Here is a 23,361-nt window from a genome sequence, read left to right as displayed (position 1 = left end):
GTAGACTGCAGTCGTCATGGATATTTTTCTGTTTTGTATCCCCCTTCAAGAGCTGGGACAGTTCTCTCTCTGGGGTGTAGAGAGAGGGGGCTACTGTATCCTGGGCAGGGGTACTTTGTAATGCCATTCTGTGCTTCAGCCATCTTTCTGGGTCATGTTAGTGCTGACATTGTGAACCAAACCTCAGCCGGGGTTGAACAGCCTCTGAAGAGCTGCATGCTTGCTCCCCTCATTTTGATGGAGGAATTAAATTCAACGAACGCCTAGAGAAGGGCCTTGAAGCTCTGAGAGAAGAGACACTACTGACAACTCTGGCTGTAAACGATTTCCACATTCTCTAATGTAAAAATCCCAAATCCCTGCTGATTAATTAAAATCATGTGCAATCCCTTCATTTTTGAATCTGTCAGAGAGAGAGAGATGGGTCTCAACAGCAGGATTATTCAAATCAGGAACAGGCTGTGATGAATTCTCCATCATTACTAAAACATTATAATATCTGATGACGTTGGCATCTTTGGTTCTTATTTTCCCCTCTTTCCTTTCAGGATTAGTGCATCTGACATAGCTGGCCCTTCAGTTCTTAAAAATATGCAAATAATAAATATATCAAATAATTGACACTTCCTTACTTACGCCAAGATAAATCTTATAATTGTCACAAGGTAAAACAGAGCCACTGCAGGGAGAGTGAAGTGTGATGGTCAGGATAAAGGATTAAATTAAAAAGCCTGTTACTGAACTTCACAGTTTGCTTCCACAGGGTATAAAGACTGCTTTTGAAACCTTTGGTTCTGTGATGTAAGCGTCGTGTGTCGTGAAGCTTCGAAGAAAACGTAGAAAGAAGCAAGGCGCCACTCGTCTCAGACATCATCTAGCAAAACCAAGATTTGAGGCCTGAAAACCCTTATTCACCAGAGAAGCTCAGTTATTGCCCTCACGTTAAAAAAGGGTAAAAACAAAGAAAGCCCTCATGTTAGCACAAATGTATGGTACAGTACATGGGAAGAGGAACTACAGCTAGCAAGTCCCTGCTCTTGGAATGAAATCAGTGGGTAATCCCTGCCTTGGCAGAGCACTTCTCTAATGAGCAGGAGCTGCCACAGCTCAGGACCAGCTCAGTGAGCCGCTGCCGGGATTAATTAACTTGCCAGCAAGCAGCAATCTGCTTGGACTGTTCTTGTCCCGAGAGTTCAAAAAGAGAAAAGAGGGAAATTAAAGAGGAAAAGAGGATGAGTGCCTCTTTTGTCAATCTCCACTGAGGGGCCTGTAGGCCTCGCTCAGGCCTGGTGCGCGTCTGCGCTCTGAGGCAGCCTGAAACACACCGGGCCTGGGTTTGAGCCGGCTGCACTGGAACACCCAGTATAATTCAGGGCCCTGCTGGAGCCTGGGGCTGTGCTTTGTGGGAACAGCAGACGATTACACCAAAGGATCTAGAAACTTTCACTTTAAACACAGGACCATTCACAGATTTTTTTTTTGTCACCAGAACTACAAAAATGATGAGGACAATCTGGTTTAGAACAGTGCCTTTAAATCATGGGTATTCACTTCTGGCCTTGAAGGGCCAGGGTATCTTTCGGTTTTCATTTTATTTTAATGGCTTTATTTCAAGACTATGTTACCACTGCTTGCAGGTCTGTAAAGATACTTGTGAAACCCGATGGATTTGTGCCCCCTGCCAAAAACATGAGCCCTTATTTTCCCAGTGGCTGAAATGCCCTCTCTGGACTACATTAATTCCAAAAGGTCAGCTGTCCTAAGTGATAATTTATTTGCTTGTTAACTAAAGTAATGAGAGAGAAATATTATCATTGTAATAATAGTACAATTATTAATAGAAGAGCTATTGTTACAGGATTTATCCACACTTTATAGTGTGTACTTTACTACTCCAATACAGTGCAATGCATCAAAGAGCTTCTTTAAACTACAGAAAGCAGGAGGTCGTAAGGCTTAAGTATTCTGATGCAAACAAAGATGGAGATAGAGCATGGGAACCAGTCAGGGCAGCGGTCTCTAAACAAGTCTAAGGATGCTAGATTTTTGTCTGTTTCACACTTGAAAAATAAAAAAATTCCTGTACTTGATCACACGCTAAGCAATTGTGATGGAATTTGAGTAATGCTAGTAGTACTTATTACACTTATGACTTATGGTAAAATGCCCCTTAAGTGCCAAGATAAAATCTTTCCAGTTGGCTGTAAACATTCAAAATGCTGCTGTTTCCTCTCAGTGTCTAAATATGGCCATGGTGTGCCAGAAGGCGCTGGTCCTGTGGTCATGTGACCCGTTCCCACAGCGTAAGAGAGAATGAGAAGAAGGCCTAATCCTCTTGGGTTTAGCTCTTTCACATTCGCTCCCAATCCATCAGCCTCCACAGATTTCCAGTACAGAGGAATGTGGGAAAATTGCAGGCATCAGTCCCCTTCACAGCTCCCGTCTGCTAGCCCGCATCTCGGAAACACAGAATTCCCATCCTTTTTGCTGATCCTGGACGCTGTCAGAGAGACTGCAGTTCTGCTGTTTTATTTTTTTGAGAAACAGGGAAACAGCACCCTGGGTTCTGACAGACTTGCACGGTGACCCTGCAATATGCCTGAGAGGACCTTGTCTGGTCACCTTGTCCCATTCGCGGCCACTCCTTACATAAACAAATACAGCAACACATCCTTTCAAAAAAAATCAAAACTCCTCAACGTTGGAGCACATTACAAAACCCAATTCACAATGCAATTAATCTGCACGGAATTAGTTTAAAAAAAACACCAACAGCCTTCCCGACATTTTAGGGTTTGGCCCCCTAACAATAAAACAATTTGAGAGCAGAGCCGCAACTTGATGGTAAAATACTGAAATTTAAAACTGAATGAGGAAAAATGATTAGATGATTAAGCTAAACCTCGAAGAATTAAGGATCCATAATCATACTCAGATTCTTTATGTGATGAGAAAGCAGCTGGGCTGAGGCAAAGTGAAGGCATTGGACCAAGATACAATGCATAGAATCCACAAACTCCAGGTGCAGCTACAATTAGAAGAATCTAGGCTTACATCATGTGTGTGCATATATAATTGGTCATATTTGTGAATACACATAGAATTTCCTAAATTATGAAATCCATGCTACCTAAGAAGCTATGTGAAATTGTTCAGCAGTTTGTTCTTTTCTTGGAGGTGGTGAAGCCAAAATTGTAAATAAGTGTAATGTAACACAAAGGCCTGTAGATCCTTAAAAATTATTATCAGCTTTGACAGAAAAAAGAACAACAGCGCAAAATTATCCAAGTGAACCTCGTTTTCTCTCTTCTTCTCAGACGTCACTCTGAGAAGGCTACGTTTCACAGCAGGGCCAGAGACCGCTGAATGGAGGCTGGGGAGGTTATCTGGTTTGATAAGCACACTTTGTTTGCAGATATGTCTGCACTTCAGCAGGAGCAGATGCGTGAGGCTGTGGATTGAAAAGCGAAGGCCGGGCGAAGCCGCTGGAATGCAGGATAAGAGAAGAGACATGTCGGGACTGTTCCCCGGACAGCGCGAGGAGCTTGCAGTGGATAACAACCATCTCCTGACGTAGATGTAAACAGTCCTGCGGGCCTCACATTCCACAAAGCGCGTGAAATTCTCTCTGGTTCGTTTATTTTTAACCAAAATTCAACTGTTGAAAACCAGGTCTTGGAGCTTCATGAGTGTGCGCAGGTCTGCTCTCGCTTTTATAAAAGACGTTTAATACAAAACAGAGCCACCAGGTCGCCTATGTAAAAGTTATAATAATTACAGAGGGGCTAGCCAATTATTTTACCTGAAGTAGGTAAATATCCATTCAGCCCAGTTCAGGTTCATGAAGAGGCTTGTACTGTAGGTCACTGTGTAAGTGAACAGCAGCATATTGCAAAAGGTGATTTTCAGCACTGTTTTTAGCTGTTCAGCACTGATTTGCAGAGAAAGCATTGCATAGGACATCAAAAATCATCATCAGAAATTCTAATTTAAAAAAATATCGGTAATAATACTAAAGACAACTGTCACAACATGTATGATTCAAAGTAAAATCCCCTGGTTTGTTAACACATGAAAAGCGATCTTGTTCCCCTGCAGCAAGAGGAACTTCATACTATTTCAGGGACACACAATAATATTCCCAAAGGGGCTAAGTGTACTCGGGCTTTTATTTCACTTCTGTTCATCACTTGGAAAGAAATCTATGGATCAGAAGTTCAGTTGCTTTGCATTGCCGGTCAACTGAAAAACACCCTGTTCAGAAAAAACAGGTAAAAAATGTCCAGGTTTCTCTCTCTCTTTGCTCTGTTTTTCTCTGACAATATTGCGTTAAACTAAACCTGCCACAGTTAGCCCAGACTTTATCATATGGTTTTGACAAATTATTACAGGAAAAAAAAGGTCCTCTGTAACTGACCTGCAGTCTTACGTCCCGGAGAGCACAGGCAACCTGGAACAGAAAACACTGATGTTAATGTTGGTATGTAGACACTTGTCCAGTCAGTTGGTCCACCGGTTACTTTAATATCAGCTAGGTTCAGCTTTCTGAAACACAGGTGTCCCAATAGATTCAGGTTTCCCGAATACTTGAGTAAATGGAAAACGGGGGCTTAGTGTTCTGTGGTCCATGTTACACTCATCAAGGAATGATGTAACTTTTCCATTTCTCCCATAAAAATGACAAATAAAAAGTTCCATGAATTAGAATTCAACACAAGATCATGTGATCAAATATAAGTGATTGTAAAATGTAATGTTATTCAACTTGAAGACCTTGATACCGACTTTGAAGACATTCATGTAGGTCCACCTGCAACTATTGCCCTGACTGACTCCACACTTGTGACCTACTGCCCTTATAGTTGACTCATTTAACTACCCCCACAGGCTCAAGATGCAAGGAGGATGCATGAGGGAGGCAAGACAACACAGTCATAAGTTGGTGGAGAAGCACAGAAACTTTTAAAAGTTTTCAGTGGGCAGCACCGTGCTTGAGCAAAGATCTTCCTGCAGTTAGGAAATCTAAGACTCAATATGGAACCTGTACAACATACATTTAAGATGTGAGGCACATGATTCAATCCAGCCAGCTATTTTCTAATCGCTTCTTCCAACTCAGGGTCATGAGGAGACGGAACCTATCCTGGCAAGCAACAGGCACAAGGCAGGGTACTCCCTGGATGGGACGCCAGTCCATCGCAGGGTGCGCACACGCACGCACGCACTTAGACCAGGGCCAATTTTCCCAGAAGCCAAATAACCTACCAGTATGTCTTTGGTCTGTGGGAGGATACTGGAGCATCTAGAGGAAACCCGCAAGAACATGCGGAGAACATACAAACTCCACACAATGCTGCACATCACAGAGTCCTTCAGAGCTGTAGTTCTGGAGCTTCTGTAGTGGATGCAATCTATTTGATATACCTGCTTTGTTATATTTTGTTCTAAGACATCTCTATGTTATTTAAAATAGTTTATTGCTACTGAATCCCCTAATTACCTAAATTGATTTGACCCTCCGTGTGCTGTATTAATGTACATTCAGAATTCACATGCAATACAGTACTGAATAAAGGTAATGATCAACAACATGCGCAGGTAAACAACTGCTCTTCTGGCTTCTGTGTCTTCACAGAGACTCCAGTTGGCCAATGGCGATGTCACAGAAAACTGATCCAAAGAATAAACAGATAGGTCATTATGTTATGGCTGGGAAACAAAATGCCAAAAGAGCTTTGTTTTTAACCTGCATCAAACTGTTGCATGACTACAGAGGAGAGATTATGATATCACAACTTCTAAAAATTGAACTTTAATGGTCTCGTCAGATAGAAACGGATATCTAACACCACGGCCACACAGTGAGGAGAAAATACACAGCAGAAGATTGTTCAGCACAATCCTGTCCAAAAGAGAAGAACATTTGGCAGCAAGGAGACACTAACAAGGCCCACTTCATCCTGACTCAGATACACAGGAACCTCAAACTGAGAAGCAGCTGAGAGCCAGGTGATCAGTCAGTTGGTAACATGTCATTTTCCAAAAATGAAAATAAAGTTTCCATCGCCAATTCCTCTTTCAGTGTTGAGAGCCACACTTCCTTAAGAGAGGTCAATTCAAACCACATCCAAGACAGCAAACCTTCAGCTGGAGAGCACCGGCAGAAAGTGCGTAGGAAAAGTGATTGGTGGGGAAAACAAGGGAAGAAATGATAGAATTTTATGTTTTGAATGTATAAATTGGAGAGGAACATCACACAACAACATTGCCTGCCAATTTATAATGTGCTCATACGCTGATATACTGTATAGTGTATTAACAAAGCTTCAGACATGCAAACACTACTTGTGGATATATGAAATAAACTGAATCAAAAATGAGACATCTTGACAGAAAGGGGAGAAAACCTTTCTTCAAAAAGAAGAACATTTTGTTACTAATCATATGAGTTATGAAACACATCCAGTATGGCGAGACAGTGACAGAACATGTTTTGGAGTATGAGACAGAACCAGCTTAAGGCTGATTCACAATTACTTCCTAAAAATGTACCACAGAAAACAGCCGATTTCCTGAAATTGCCTCAGTGAACCACCACTGGAGGAGTTCTCTCCTCTTGCAGTCAAAAGAAGTTCATGCTCCTGATTGTACCTTGGATTTAACAGCCTTGTTGATAATAAAACAACTTGAGTCACCAAACCTAACCCAGAATAATAGAATAGTAGACACATCCTGAGCCCGGCATATCGGGACGAAAAAATAAAATCCGTCACCTTGTCAGCCCAGATAATCAACAATTAAACGCTCCAACCTCTCTATTTCCTTAACAGATCCCGAACAAAAGACACAAAAGGTTATTACTTTCCTTTAAAACTTCATACAGCCCTTTGTTCATGACACAGGAATTTAAATATTCAAAGTTGCTCCCAAAGAATAGGTGGTTCTGTAGCTTATAGTTGGAAAATGTCCACAAATTCACAGGTACAATCTGATGCTCCATTAACATTCAATTGCCAGCTGTTATGATAAACCAAGGCTTTATGTTAAAAAAAAAATCTAACACTGGGACAAATATATTTTTTCTCAATTTCTGTTACCTTGAAATGGATCAACGTTGCTGATTAAACTAGAACGCTATAAATTTCTACCCTAATTTTTTCTTGCTTCCAAAATACACACAGATCACAACTCCAGTAACTCTGTGTCAAGCATTCAAAAATAAGCGATTGAAAAAAATGGCCATTTGGGGGCGAGCCTTGTACAAAGGGCTGTTTTTTTCCCAGAAGCCATTTAAGCTACCAGTACGTCTTTTAAGCGGTGGGAGGGAACTGGAACACAAAGGGAGAACATACTTCCCCTACAAAGATAGCACCCCAGTTCATAACTGAACCCAGGGGCTCAGAGCTGTGAGGCAGCAATGCTAACCACTAGGCTACTGAACTGGGCCAATGAACTTGATCGGAACTTCGAAGCAATAGCTCTTCCCAAAATGAGCCAAACCCCAAAACTATGATTTATACTCTGAGCTAACTGAACTGGCAATTTAAAAAAGGTCAAGTGGAGAGGAACTATAAAGGACTTTATTTAACCAAAACTGGGCTACAGTATGTACTTCTTTGAAGCTGGACCGGGTGTGCATGCCTTTGCTGACCTAAAGCTGCTAAAGATACAACTTAGCAAAAAGGTAAGGACAGAGTAGATGACTGCAGTAAAGCACAGGAATTCATTACGAATCAAAATTGCATATACGTATTTGCATTCAATCACCATGTTTTGTTGAATGACTCTACATGCTTGTCTAGTTTTTTAGAGACTCCCACACAAAAAATATCAGTATGTCTGGGAGGGAATCCACATAATGCAAACTGATGTAATTAACAATTATAACTGATTAACAGCTACAAGAGTCTGGACTGAATAATGGACACTATGTGGGTAGAACAGACAGAAAAGCACCTGGCCAGGTGGAACAGCAGTTGTTTACACCAGACCTGTGCATGTTTGTTCATTTTAGCATTTTAGTTTTTTTCCCATTTAACAGGAAAAAAAAACTGTGAAAGTGACTTGCTAGCATGAATGGACAGCTAATCCACACAACAAAATGAAGGCATAAATTTCCTGCTAACCTCAGTCTGAATAACTGAATAATTGTTTCACATAGCTCTGTAAAATTCCAAAATGAATATCCAGTCACAAGGCCAAAACTCTATTCAGGACACATTGATTCCCGGGATAAATGGGTATTTAAAGAAAAACAATCAGCCTATTGATTTGCTAGGATATTCCTGAAAACAGACCCCAAATCACCCTCTTATAAGTCTCTCAACTCTGCCAAAACAAGAAAGAAGCAGAGCAACAAAATGGCTATTGTTTTCTGTAACATGCAGATTTGCCTATAGGATCAGTCCATAAGCCGAGGTTAATATTCCTAGCTGCCCATATGCTCTCTCACAGCGTACACGTCGAATACGCCAATTCTATTTCAAACAGTTGAGAGAAAGCTGAACACATACATGTGCCATGGCTCAGACTCCACTTTCACTACCGCTACTTCAATGAATCAGTTTCAGTTACCGAACAATCAAATCCTCTTTGTGTGGGTGAGCCAAGAGTCAACATCTACCAGGATTAAAAACTTCAACTCTGTGGTCATTTCTCTAACAAGTCCATTACTTTCCTTATTCCTTATATGAATACCAGGTGTCACAACAGCATCCAATTGGCCAAGGAATACCTGATACCAGTCCTGCTTGGTTTCATATATTTCATTTCAGTTTATGTTGTGCATTTCCAAATGAACAGAGAAGTCTAACATTTCCCCAAAGCTTTCATTTTCACTTACAAGTCTTTTAGTGTTATACAGCACCATCACAGCTAAGACTTAATGGGATATCTGCAAAACACTGACTTTTAATGGTACTGTAAACATGACAGACTACTGCAGTATTTATTATCACCCTCTTGTCAGATCTCAGGAGCTGGTGAAGTCAGGTCAGTGCTAGCCTGGGAATGCCCTGCAGAAAACTAGGCTTCTGTTTAAAGTGCTGTTGATTTGACCTGTAGGGGACATTCTTCACTCTGGGATGATCCCAAGTCTTGTATATATCCCATGGCACTGTTCATAGAAGAAGGGGTGCTAGAAATGGGACAGATTGATGTTTTCACACAGTGTTTGTCAAAAAGAGGCATCTCACTTTTCACTACCAATCTTACGTATGGGAATGTTTTTAAAACGATCACCCCTTTTCAACCCCAACAAGCAGCCTGACTATCATCTGTAAGACAGTCACTGACCACCTCTTATCTCATTTTGTTGCAGTGTGAATTGAGGCCTATTGAGTCACCTGTGCCTGTAACAATACTCTTCTATGAAACGGCCGTTTGAACAGTCACACACTCTGCAAAGATGCATAGAGGGGTTGGCATTAATCTGCATCTAAACAGACACAGAGGCTACACAGATATTTAAGAGTCTCATTAACAGTAACAGCTTCATATGCTACAGCTGTGAGCAAGGAGTTCATAGCCTTTGTCATTAAAGCAGACAAAAGCAAAACTGCAGGAAAAGGCACTGCATTTGTACAACAGCTTGATGCATTTCAGGTTCTGCACATACAGTTCAGCAGAGTAACTTATTTAGCGCCACACATCTGTATGTGCAACTTTCCACGGGGTAACCTGAAATACACTTTCAGTAGATAAAACTGCTTTTTCATTTGAAATATAATTTGTTCCCCTGGAGTTGCACTGCAAGCTGGTTTCTCGACTTGCCCTAGCTTATTTTAGTAAATGCATGACCTTCCTTTGCAACACCCCATGCACAAGCTTGTCACCCGTCAGAATGGTTGTTTTGCTGTAAATGCAAAGGGTGTGCATCTCAAAAGAAGAAAATTTCCCGCACCTTACGGGACATCCTTAAAAAGTGAGCACCTTACAGTACAGGACACGTCCGATTACAAGCTAGAGTGATTGTGTGGGAGGAAAAATAAAGACGATCTCTGCTCAAGAAGGCTATTGCCTCAGCCAACTGGCAGGCTATAAAACACTAGGATTCTATCTGGACCCCTTCAATGAAAAAAAAAAATTGAAGAAAAAAGCTTTTCAGAGATAGCACTCCCACCAACAGCGGACGAATTAAGAAGTGGGCCCTGGGTTCGGCTGCACTTCTCCCAGGAAATGCTGGCGGGCACAAGAAGCTACCTCTGTGGACACAGTAGCCCCTCTGTTAGAATGGATGAATCATAGAGGAACCCCCACAGCTTAAAAAAAAAAGTATCAGATGCTCCATTCTTATCTCCCTAGACATGGCGTGCGCTGAGGGGACGCCAGCTGATAGCAGCAGAGTGGCGAGAGCCAGCTGATAAACTGCACACAGGCTCGACTTCCCTGTCCGTCAAAGGCCCTTGTCTCACACATCCAGGCATCACCCACTCTGCCAAAGGAGCGGAGAGGAAGTGGTGGGCCGCTTGATAAAGTCCCTTAACCCTCTTTCCCCAAACCTCACCGGCACCCCTCGGGGCCGGAACGTCAAGCCTCTGCGGCAGCGGGGACAATTAGGCTTAGGGACAAAGGTTTGCTGGTGGCAGCTCTACTTAGCAAACCAGTGCCCTTGAAAGTCAGAAGCAGACGATTTTTGTTGGCCGGCGTGGCCCAGATTTGAACCGAGACAGACGTCCGGTGTCGGCTGCATGCAAAATTAATGAGTTCAGTGGGAAGCTGTCACACTTTCGCTGTATCTGGCCAAAAGTTATTTTTTTGATTAAGGTTTCACGGCAATAAAATAAAACCATATATACACAGGCCTACAGCACATAAAACTGATACAAAAATAGTGATTTGATCAAATGGGTGGATGACCATCTTATTGAATAACCCTTTGGATATCATAATCCATCTTTTTTTACTGTTCAGTTTTCTCCAGGCACCAGTGAATTACTACTGTGTTCCATTGCCCTGTTCTACCCATTTTGGAACAAACAACATCCTCATCTTCACCACAGACCTTTGAGACCTGTGTGACCTTTCAGATTGTCTGAGCTACAATACCATGTACAAACAGTACTGATGATGCAGATAAGCAAATTTTTTTATGTCTCTATTTTAATGCATCTAATGTCATGTGGCCTTTTATGCAAAGGTTTATAAGATACTGAAACAAGCATGAACTATACATATTTTAGATATGTGCTCTTGCGCAAGAGCCTGTAGCATGTAAAAGTGCATCAAACCACAACGTATTGTATGACTACACTGAGCAGGGTTCACCACAACATGCGGACTGAAGTCCGAGATTCTCCTTTTCTCAGATAACACTGCAATCATCTGCAGTGGACATGGAATTGGAGTTTCATTTAGACCAATGGAAACAGCACCCAAGAAGGCTCACACTATTTTACAGACACTTAAAGAGAGACTGCTGAAAGTCCATTTTATGTTAGGCTTCGCTAACTAAAGTCACTTATCTTGGTAAAAGGAGGGCTATAATCTATCCATCCCGTCCATTTCCTAACAGCTTCATCCAACTCAGGGAAGCAGAACCTATCCTGGCAAGTAACGGGCACAAGGCAGGATACACCCTGGGCGGGATACAAAACTCACACCAGGGCCAGTTTTCCCAGAAGCCAATTACACTAAAAGTATGTTCTTGGACTGTAGGAGGAAACCACAGCACCTGGAGAAAACCCACACAAACACATACAGAACATACCACTCCACGTAATAGCACCCAGGTGCAGAACTTAACCTAGGGTTAACCTTCAATCTGTACGACTATAACTACCATTTGTGCCTTTTCACTAGGGTTACAATAAACATCCCTTTACAAATTGTGAATCTGAAAAGCGTGAAGATAGCTGTTCAGAAAGTCTTAAGAGGCTTCATAACAACAAACCCTTTCATGACTACAGCTGAGTGTGTTACTCAGACACATGGACCGGATCTGGAGCATGAGAAGGACAAAGACATCAGTACAGAGCCATAGGACCAATTAAGACGAATTACAGCTTCAAGAGCTGCTTTCCAGTGACCTTATTAGGAGCCACTTTTAACATTGGTTCTTATTGTAAAAGTTCACTGAGTCCCAAACAACATTAAACCCTGTGTTTGTTAAGGAATCAGTCGTTCCCTGTACCAGAGGACAGGTAGAATAATGGAGAAGGCTAATCTCCTCAAGCAACAGGGAAAGTCCTAGGTTTTAAAGCCACTATAGAGATGTAAACATTTGCAAAAGCATTTTGGGACATAGCAACCCAGTAGATCTCTTCAGCATCAACAGTGAAACACGAACTAGTGTGGCCAAATGAAAACATGGAGCTGCATTTATAACCTTTACCCAGAGGGTTGTGGGAGTAGGGGTCAAGTTACCCTAGCATGTTATTGGGTCGATACCAGGCCTCTCTCAAATAAAGACAATACGAGATCCTCAGATCAAGAAGCAACCAACTACCACACGGGCTGAAGTGCCTCCTCCTAACTGCAATCTTTCTTACTGTCCTTAAGACACAAGAGAGTATTATTAAGGCACAAACTGTTGCTCTAATGCTGCTCTTGCCAAGACAGCACAAACACTAACACCATACTATTATGACAACAGGTTTGGTACTACTGGAATGCCTGCGTGCCAAAGAACACAACCAAGCCAAGTACTTGGTATTCATAGGGATATATCACAATTGCTAGGATTCTGCTGTGTGGAACAATTTGTCTTTACTGCAAGCCAAGAGCTTTTCATGCACAGGGAGGGACTGGGATTGCATTATAAACAGCATCTTTTTTGTTTATAAAGCTTTGATATAATAGTAAGAACACAAAGTACTTTGATTCACTATGAGAACCTTCAACAGGATTTCAACCTTTAGGATGCAACCCTAAAGAAAACATGATGGGATGCCACTAGCAGAAGCTACTAAATGTTATTATTCTTACATGAAAGATAAAATTTCCCTTTGTGTAGGTTAGCTGATCATTCAGTGGCTTATAACCAATTCATTCCTTTGTAGTTTTACCATTTAAACACGTATAAAAGTCAGGCTCACTGGCAACTGCTAGGCTTCGAGAACAGACCCTCTTATACGATTTGGTTCACACACCTTAGATTCATGACATTTTCACCTAAGAGGAAGAGGCATTATTACATATTATTACATTATTACATAAAAGATAAAACTTAATTTACAAGCTCATACAATAGCTCATGTTTGCCTATTTTTTATTAGAGCTTTAAAAATGACTACAACTTCCTCACAGAACCTTTGAATCATGTCTCTGCAGTAAACAGAGAGCTCAGGCTGTTCAAAATCATGGACAAAACATGTCAGATACACTGACTCAAAGCCCCCTCTCCCTCTGTTTGAGAATCAAGGCAATCAGCGAAGTTGCAAGAACACAGATCTGGGTGACAGAGCAAGGCTTTTGACAGTACCTTTGTAAAATTTCCCTTGGAATTGTGCGGTCAGATTTCTGGTGTATTATTCCATTGGAAACTGATGATAAAAAGTCCCCTCAAAAAATCATTTCAAAATTCCCTAGCTGGTTTTCTAAAGACAGAATCGTTTGAATTTAAATGTGGGTCTGACTTTTGATTTGGTGAATTCGTGGGACCAGAATCACACAGTGTACAGTAACATGCTTAAAAGTCCAAATTTCCTAGTCAGACAAATAAGGTAACGGAAGCCCTTTGATGTGCGACAAAAGCTCTGTAGATTTTCACTGGAATGCAACCAATCTCCACAGAGGTAAAGTACTTTCCAAAGAGCACTTTCTGCACATTCACCTGAACAGTACTTCCATTGTTCATCCCTCTTGCAGGAAAACACAGTATAATAAGGTGAACATTCCCAACAATTCAGATACTACACTTCTTTCCTGATCACACTGGCATCTCACTTTTGAAATAGTAAGTACATTGACCTCACCTACTGTGCAATGTTATTCTTGTTTAGATTTAGGTTTGTCATATTCCTATGGCTGTGAGAGGACCTTGTGCCACAGAGTCAATCTGTTCTTATAGCACTGAAAGCTTGGAAGTACATGGTAAGTAAAGCTCTGTAAAACCTCAGCATTGCATCACAGCTAAGCTTATCAATCAAACAGAGAATAAGGATGAAAACTCCATCACTTCAATATGCTACTTTGCACAGCAAAATGAGTTTAAATAAAGCAGCGACCATCTCCCCCTGTTCGGGTGGTGTACAGTGGTGCAGGGTGACAGCAGCTGAAGAAAAGTCCAATTAATATCTCTCTCACAACAAGTGCCGAAGGCTTTCAGTAAGAATTCCCACCAGAATGACGTTCAATTAAAAGTTGCCTTTTCCAACAAAGCAAACAGGTTAACAGTCAAATTACCTGCGAGAAACCCACCGTCACCCCAGTACAGCAGGAGTTAATGGAGTAGTGGCCGGCCGATTCATCTCACCAGCAGGTACACTGATGTAGAACCAGCCAGCCCTGCTCAAAATGGGGAGTGTCGTGATTCAGGTTCTGCTGAAAAGCGGATAGAGGGACAAAATAAAAATAAATGGAAACCTAAATCATAAAACCCTACTGTACGTATGTTTACTGGATTTTGTTACGGGAAAGAAGACTTCAACTTTAGGACCCTAACACAACCCGGTGAAAAAAAAATGTTTATTTGCTTTATCTTAGTGGCCAAAGGAAACTGCTCCAATGATGAACAAAGCTGATGAACTTGGACTTCAAAATCAGGTTTCAACAATGTCTCAATTCCTTGTTGGACGAGCATATCTTTACATATTTTGCACCCCGGAGGGGAAAAAAAAGCACAAAATAAAAAAAATATTCAAGAATCAGAAAGAGCAGTGTCTCCCCTCGGCCACACGGATGAGATAAACCATCAAAGGGAGATGTTGTGAACAAGGATGTGAGCTGGGATACATGTGCAGGTGTGAGTTCACAACAGGCGAGCGCTGGGGGAGGCAGGCAGGCCTCTTCTACAGAGGCACGGTCTGCTGCCAGGGAACAGATCCTCCAGGGCATAACCTGCTGCATCCTGTTTCATAACGAGGTAGCCTGCCAACACAAAGCAAGCCACTCCACAGAGAGGAGGTTTAACATTTACAACACTTCACTGGAGTGTGAAATTACATGTAACGTGTAACAGAATCAATGGGTGGCACTAAGAACCTTTTTGCATACTCTTAATTATGCACAGGTGATAAAACATCCCTGTTAAGTCTGAAACCACCACATTTTTGCTTCTTTGGTTTTGTTCGGGTTGGGCAGTACATTTTTAGCATTGTGGTCAACCCGCTTGAGGCCCTGGTTTCAATTCCTGGGCTGCTATCTGTGTGGAGTTTTTATGTTCTCCCCACATTCATTTGGGTTTCCTCCCATAGTCCAAAGACATAGTATACTAGTAGGTTAATTGGCTTCTGGAACTGCCCTGGTGTGATTTTTGTGAGCGTCTGTTTCTGTGTCTGCGGTGTCCAGCGATAGACTGGCGTCCCATCCAGAGAGTATCCTGCCTCTTGCCCGCTGCTTGCTGGGATAGACTCCGACTCCTCTGCCACCATGAACTGCATGAAGTGGTTAGAAAATGGGATCAAAGTAACAGAATCAGTGCAGGAGGGGTTGCTCAAGTCAAAGTAAAATGTGATGATCTTTAAAAGGAGTGGTACACAAAGCCTCAATGACATAAAGACCAATCCTTATTCATTATTGCCTCTCAGGGACAGCAGCCAGTGTATGTCATGTCTACTTCCAATTCAGAATGGTGGACTTGAGATTCTCTTTTGCCTCGTAATCCTGATACCTTGGTAGAGGCCCAGTCTACTTCAGTCTACTAGAAGATACCTCAGCAATGAAAAGCAGTGTCGTTTTCAAGAGCAGTAACCTGAAGCAGACTTGGGATCAAATGCATTAAATGAAAAAGCCGATGGCTTCCTGCTGTTGGAATTCTGAAAATGAAAATAAGTACTACAGTAAATACAATAATACAATACTAAATACATCACTTAAACCAAACAGGACATTCCTCAATGTAAGACATTCACTCCCTGACAAACACAAACACCAGTGTAAAAAATAGCGTATCATCATTAATTTGGCTGATGCCTTTATCATCATTTTCCAAAACCACAATAGGAATACAAAAATGGGATAATGTTTCTACACGGTTTGTTTTGATAGAAATGACTCACTTCTTACAAAACTGAAACTGCACCTTTTGTCTGTACTTTAAAGGTTCACGAACACGTGCTGGTTTAGGGCTGAGCTCATGACAGCTGGTACAGATGTGATCCGCGGGCTTCAGCATGAACAGGAGCTAGATACAGAGGGGAATTTAACTCGAACATTATCGAAGCTTTCCAACAACGTACTGTTTTTCAAAAGAGTTTAGAACAGCCTATGAATTTAACAGACAAATTCAAATACTTCCGATTCAAAAGAAAAGCTGGTCTCAGTATTTAGCTGCATTTGAATGAAAACGCACTCGCAGTTGACCCCAAGTCTGCCTGAAAGAACTGATTTTTCCGTTTTGGCTCAGTAAAGCACAATGCCTCCAGGCAAAACTGGAGCACAGCAAGACCAGGTTTTCCAAACTGGAGTCCTCTAATGATACTGTGCACCAGCCAAGAGCAAAATACAATGGACTACTATCACCAGCTCGTCTACAACAGATTTAAAAAAAAAACACAACTTGAAAAAGGTTTTTTTACAGCCAAGATGCGAGCCCTGGATTTAACCTCCTGTCCAAAACCTGAACGTTTTAAGAACATAAGAAAGGTTACAAACAAGAGGACGTCATTAGTCCCATTTTTAGCAGCTGATTGATCCAAAGGTCTCATCCAGCCATTTCTTGACCGAAGCCAAGGTACAGTACTGTATTTAACAACATGGCTGGGTAGCAGTAACAGTTAAATGCCCTTTCAATAATGTCCACTAGTGTTCTTTGGTTTGTGTGTCACTGTTGAAGTCCACTGCGTTGATTTTGTTGCCCCTTTGAGGATTCTGAAGGCTTAGATCACATTCTCTTGCAATTTTCTCTGTTCAAGACTAAAAAGGGTCTGATCCTTTAACCCGTCAGTTTAGGACATTCTAAGCCCTGGAATCAAATCTGGTTGCTGTTCTGGAATTGGCCTCCGGACTGAGTTCAGGGCAGCATTATTTTTTAGAAGGTGGTCACCAAAATTCTACTCAGTATTCTGAATAAGGTGCATTTTGTTTCTAGTGCATTACACAATGTTAATATCTCATCCCCTGCTTAAAATACAATACTTCTAACTATATATTCTATCACTGTTTGCCTTTTTATTTCTTCCTCACACTGTCTAAAAGACACTAGTAATGTGACAACATAAAACAGTCTTTAACCATACGTGCTCATAAAGCTCTTAATGCTCATTTCCTATTTCCTTTTAATGGTGTATATTTTTGCTACCTGCATGTACTGCAATACTGTGCATTTGTCTAAATTAAATGTCGTCTGAGATACTCATTTGGCACATCAACCTTTTCCCTTTTCATTGACTGGAGGTTTCTCATTATCGTGTACATTTTACTTCAGCCTTTATGGCTATTTTGCTGTTGTAGTTCTTGAACATTTTATCATTTATTTGAGTCTCCACTGAAATATCTTGAAATGGAAGTTCTTTACATCTGTCACTTGGATAACAGCCTTTTGAACTGCACTTGAAATTCATTGTACTCATTTTCCTTAACTGAATGCTGCTGCTTTTTTATTCATTTTATAAAGTGCTTTCTTCTCCCTTATACTGGTCTAAACGGATTTGTTAAACCACATGGGATAGTCTTGTTTTGCTTTTGATTTACTCTTAGAAATTGATTTTGTGGTTCAAGCAGAATCACGTTATCTCCTGATATCTACAGTAACCCTGTGAATACTGTATCAGATTTATAGTCACTTTCTCCTGCATGGCATGACCAAGGCCTGTCTCAGAATCTGACCCAGTGCTGTTACCATAGTGATAAACTAATACTACCACTGCTTACCTCAGCTTGGAACACCTGGGCCAACAATTTTGAAAAAGAAACTGGACACTTGTTCAATATTAGATGAAATCAGTTATTGTGAGGGCTTTATATATTGTAGCTATGATGGCATGATAAATTTTGATTTAACTTAAGGTCCCAGTTTCTCAGAATGACATTTTTGAAGCAAGCCTGCCAAATGTAACTCACAAATGATTTTTTTGTTGTGCTGAAACTTTACAAAGGTACCTAACAGTGCCATTTCAAATCTTACATTTAAAACCGACAGGTAGTGTCAGAATTTATGAAGATGACCAAGCAGCAAACAACTTTGAAGGACAACATTCATAAAATATAAAACACCACACACATAAACTTCAATTTATGTGCATTACACAGTATCCTTCTGTGTAAGGAATGCAAGTTACTTCTGTTAAACGCCATGTTAAACTGATGCTCCTATTTAAATGCCATCTGCAGAAAAACCTTCCTTAGTTCCATTCAAAAGTAGTCTTCTGTTACTCTTTACAACATACAAGCAAAGCAAAGAAAATGGAACAACTTAATATCGCACCCACGTTTCCAAAGTTCAAAATGATTTCTGCCTGTATAAACAGGCAAATAAAGATTAAAGCATCTACAGATCTTGTTACTTGTTGCTGGTGAATTACAGATTCAGTAAACCAAAGTTGCAGGAGGTTAGTAAACTCCTAGTCTAGAAAACCAGGGAGTGGTACAGTATGTTAGTCACATTCTGTATCAGAGTTTCATTCTGTCAAGTGTGGAAAAGTACAAGCAAGCAGAACTGAAAAAGGACAAAATGTGTGAATGAGTGTTTGGTCATCTGGCTGGCACCCGCCTGAGCTCAGCCAAGCGTCTGTGCCGGTAGACAAACTGAGACAGAGTGTGATGATCAAGTGACAAGCTGCAGTCAGAAGGAAACCCCCAAGTATTTTTTTTTTCATTTTTAAGTGGGAAGACACTCCAAACTTTAATCCCTTTCACTATTTCTGACAATCTGAAGTAAGCAAGGGGAATTCCATGCACTTTAGAGAAAGATCCCCTTGCTCTGCAAAGGCAATAAATTCAACAGGGATATGTCTTCCTAGGCTTGACAATTTCAGACACCTTGGGAGCCCTGAATAGTACTGATGCTTACCGGGATAGGCTCCAGCTCCCCCATGACCCTGAACTGGATAAATTGGTTAGAAAACGAATGAATGGATGGACGATCAAGCCTTCTACTCAAGTCAACTGTTTCATGGGAAACAGACTTCCGGTGTTATTAATCTTAGGAACAAACAGTATCTTTATTCTGAATAGAGGGATTTACAATGATATCATTTCTGGCTTTGCACCAGCTTTCCAAATTCACGGCCCACTTTTCAGAATTACTCTCCAGTATTATCATGCTCCTTTTTGCTAACATGTCGAACTCAGGGGGCTAAATGGTTCTCACACCTACAAAATGGCATTTGGAGTGAAGTCATTGCCGTCATTTCTTATCCTGTATAGCAATTAAGGTTATAAATAAAAACGTGGCTGGAGGCGATACAGAATTTCCACTAATTTCTGCCACATTCTGGGGAGTACTATTCTCAATCGAAGGGAAAATAATGGCTAATGTTCTGACGAACATTTGGAATACTTGGAACAACATATACAATATGAATTATCCTGTATAAAGAAGGTATGAAAAGAGGAGTATTGGCGTCATACACAAGGCTTAAATGATCAGAAAACACTTTGTTGCAGCATATTCATTGCAGACAAAAGTCCCTTTTCGGCTGGGTAGAAAATATGCATACCTCTTCTAACAAAATCATTTAAAAACATTTAGGGGTAATTTTTGCTTGCACAAGATGCATGATGGAAAAAGAAGAAGTATTTGTACACTACAGTCCAACCTACAGTACTCTAAAAATTCTATGCAACTACGACACTTCCTGCAAGTCGCTTGACAGTACTCTTGGCGTGAGTATTAGGTTTAAGGTCCTGGTAGTGGACCACATTACTTGGGACACATGGACACTGCTTATAATATATCAGCCTGTCTTTTGGGTGAAGAAAAATATTTCAACTTGAAGTTAAAACAAAACCAGAAAGTATTAGGCAGACGGACACAGAGTTATACATCATGCTATGTTATGAATTCCACAAATACTATTTGGCATACATGTCATTTGGCAGCTATGGCAAGAAACTGCAGTTATCTACAATATAGTGGCAAGCAATGATTTATACAGTTTAAAAACGTCTTCAATATGCAGGCCCTTTTATAGCTTCAGTGCCATGATCATGTGACAATGTTTAACCAATGAAAGGCCTTTATCATTCTGTATGATTAATAGGGTGTACCTGTACTTTATTACCAACCACAATGCAACTCAAGATTTAATGAATGCCATGGCCTCCAGTCATGTATCACAGTAATGAAGGTAAAAACCTGAATGAAAACAGGCCAGATGCAATATTAATAACCCAAACAAGGGAAACTGAGAAACTTTATAATAAGATAAAAGGCAAATGCAGAGGGTTGTACAGTATGTGCTCCAGTGTTTACATAACGTGATGCTCTAATTAGTCTTTTGTGACAAATACAGTAGGTAGAAAAAGCTTCTGGTGGGCATCATCACATAGCAGATGCTGTTACTTTATCAGGAGCTCAAATCTACTTCCAGTCCAGTCATCTTGCATGAATGGAAAAATACTAAAATGTAAAGGATTATTAGACTTTTAATGGAATTTTATACTAGATGGTTACTTTACAATATTTTCCAACTGGATACATATCCTGCTACACAACACACCTGACACTGTTGCAGGTTTTGCTTAGATCCGTATCAGCCCTGCGTGTGTACGTTTCCTACTAAAATGTTGTAACACCGCACTTGTGAAATTTTGTGAAGTTGCTTCAAAACAAATCTCAGGGTTGGCATTAATTATCCAATCCCCACACACAAATAAGCGCTTGCAACTAGTTTAGAGGGAAGCAAATTAATGTTGCACACTGCCTGTTAAGTTCCTGCTTTAGAAATTGGTTTTGATGGAACTGCCAGAAAGCATAATAAAAACCCTAGAAAAGTATAACATTTCAAGGAGTATTTATTGGGTGTGAAATAAGTCAGAGACAGCATTAAAATTAATATACAGTATATGTATACTATTCTTCAGTACTCACTAGAAAGTCAATGCTTTTAGGAATTCCTGAAAAAAATATGTGTTTTATCACGGTACAGGAATTCTATAGCGGACTCAACGATCACGGAATATAGATCACAGTACTGTAGTCCTAGAGGTTTCCTACTTCTGCTGTGACTGGAGACTTTGAAATGACTTCTGAGACAGTTTGCTGCTACGGCCACATTCTCTCGAAATAATTTCAAACAATGATCTCGGGTGTCTACAGTACGTCTCACTCCACTCAGTGTCCCGACAGAAATCCAGACTGCAGTATTTCTCAACACACGTGATGAGCAAGGATAAATGTCAAAACCTGTGTATTGTCTTGCAAAAAAGAAAACTACAGCTGGTGTGTCATGAATTCTAAAAACACAACCCTTAACTATGCTAAGGGCAAAAAGAATGAAAAATTACTCGTTCGAACTACACATTTTGACAACTGTCCTGATGTGTTTATGACGAATTTGATGTTTTTCATTGGAGCAAACGCTGGCCAAACATCATGGAAACAAATTCAAGTCATGCCGTCTTACATTTCTTTTAAAGAGATCATTCTGACCCAGCTCACTTTTGTGTTATCTAAGGTGTTAAGAACAAAGGGATTGTTGCAATTCTTTCCCTTAAACATAGTTACCGACATTTGCATTACGTTTATGCTAACTTAATGGACAAGACAGATTCCAACAAGGTGAGTCATACCCGTATGTATCTTGCTTTAAAAAGAAATGTTATGGGTGTGAAAAACCATAAAAGGACGCAGTAATTTAACTGTTCGTCTCTTAAGTCAACTTTAATTTTAAAATAACAAGCACCTAAAAACAAACAAAAAACTATCGTTTAGGTCGCACGCAAACTGGACAAATAACAGAAAACAGCAAAGGTAATTTAGCCATTTGCGTTGTAGTCATCATTTTATTTACAGGCTTGATCGATGTCGTTTACTTTAGGCTAGAAAAGCCTAAGAAACTACAGAAATATACATTATAGGCTTAACTGACACATACTAACCGGTCCTTCAGCGGATGCCTCTCTGTTAAGAGAATCATAAACCGTAGGGAATTGTTATCTGCTTCAGACATTGACAGCAATATAATAAGAATTTTTAAAAACGACTTGGGAAAATGAGAATCAATGAGAAACCCACTGAGACGTGGTCGGCTAGTCCCAGATTAACATTTGGTTTACAAGATGATTTCTCACGCTGAAGAGAAAACTATACACTGTATCTCTTTCTGCCTTTTTCAGTAATGCAGGGCTACCACAGACTGTCATTGATCCTGTTCTAAATGCCAAGTATCCGGATCGGTTTAGGCAAGACAGAAGAGAATAAGTTACTCACCTATTCGGGTTCTTTATATCCTTTTGGTAGCCTTGGTCTCAAATGCGACGTGTTCCTTTTGAATGAAGTCCGAGGTGTTACTGTTACTCCGTCATCCAAAGAAACACACACACACACAAAAAGACAACCGATACGGCACGCAGGGCTAAGAGCAGAAACGAAATGCTAGGAGTGATCTGAAATCCCATTCAAGAGATCGGAGGGCTGCAGCGAGGTCATTGCGGGGATTGCCTGGGGAAAAAAAAAAACAGCACCGATTTTGAGTGCTGAATTCAACTTTTATAAAATCCAAGAGATTACAAAAGGCAAGGAGATATCCACCTCCCGAATGCCTTGCCTAATAAACACATGGATCTGGGGGAAAATGGGAAAAAAAAGAAAATAGTTTATTACGGGAGATCAATCTTTTGCGCAGCAGCGCAGTGCGCTGCCTAATCACATATGGTGAAAAACAGACCTTGGCTGAAGGAGGCAGACAGCGAGACCATTCGCAAGGCTGGGAGCGAAAGGGGAGGTAGGATCGGCCGAAGGGCGCTACGGAATCGGCGTAAAAGGCTCCCAGCTGGTGTGGCTGGGCGGCTATCCCACTGCTGCCTGCGTACGATCTTTTAAGAATCGGAAGAAGCCAATGGATTTTAGAAGGAGGGGGTTTGGGAATTTACATATAAAACAACCCCGCCTAGTGGACACCAAAGGGGAACGCTGCTTCCCAGAAAGGATGGCCTTGCTGGTGCCCATATATGAACACCTTGATGTGACACGTTATATATAGGCTGGGGGAACGCCTGTGCATGACACTATAGCGCTGCCAGAAAAAAAAAAAGACAGATTTTTCGAAGTTCGTGTTTCTGATGACACAGGATTGTGGGTGACTGGCTTTCAGGGGTTTG

At 40.9% G+C, this 23,361-nt stretch overlaps 1 protein-coding gene across 3 annotated transcripts in view; it reads right to left on the bottom strand.

Moving 5' to 3' along the window:
- Window positions 1-23,026, bottom strand: part of src (v-src avian sarcoma (Schmidt-Ruppin A-2) viral oncogene homolog) — a 58,197-nt gene extending 35,171 nt beyond the window's left edge. Inside the window, exons 1-2 of one of the 3 annotated variants that reach the window (XM_015364583.2) lie at window positions 22,472-23,025; window positions 4,418-4,450 (exon numbers count right to left, since the gene is read on the bottom strand). The gene's annotated coding sequence lies outside the window, so the exon portion shown is untranslated. Of the gene's footprint in view, window positions 1-4,417; window positions 4,451-22,471 lie in introns of all 3 variants that reach the window. The other 2 variants (XM_015364586.2, XM_015364585.2) reach the window with 2 other exon arrangements.
- Window positions 23,027-23,361: the final 335 nt, after the last annotated feature.

This window comes from Lepisosteus oculatus, chromosome 16 (genome assembly GCF_040954835.1).
Source record: "Lepisosteus oculatus isolate fLepOcu1 chromosome 16, fLepOcu1.hap2, whole genome shotgun sequence".
Lineage (NCBI taxonomy): Eukaryota > Metazoa > Chordata > Actinopteri > Semionotiformes > Lepisosteidae > Lepisosteus > Lepisosteus oculatus.
This window is presented reverse-complemented; position numbering and strand designations above follow the sequence as displayed.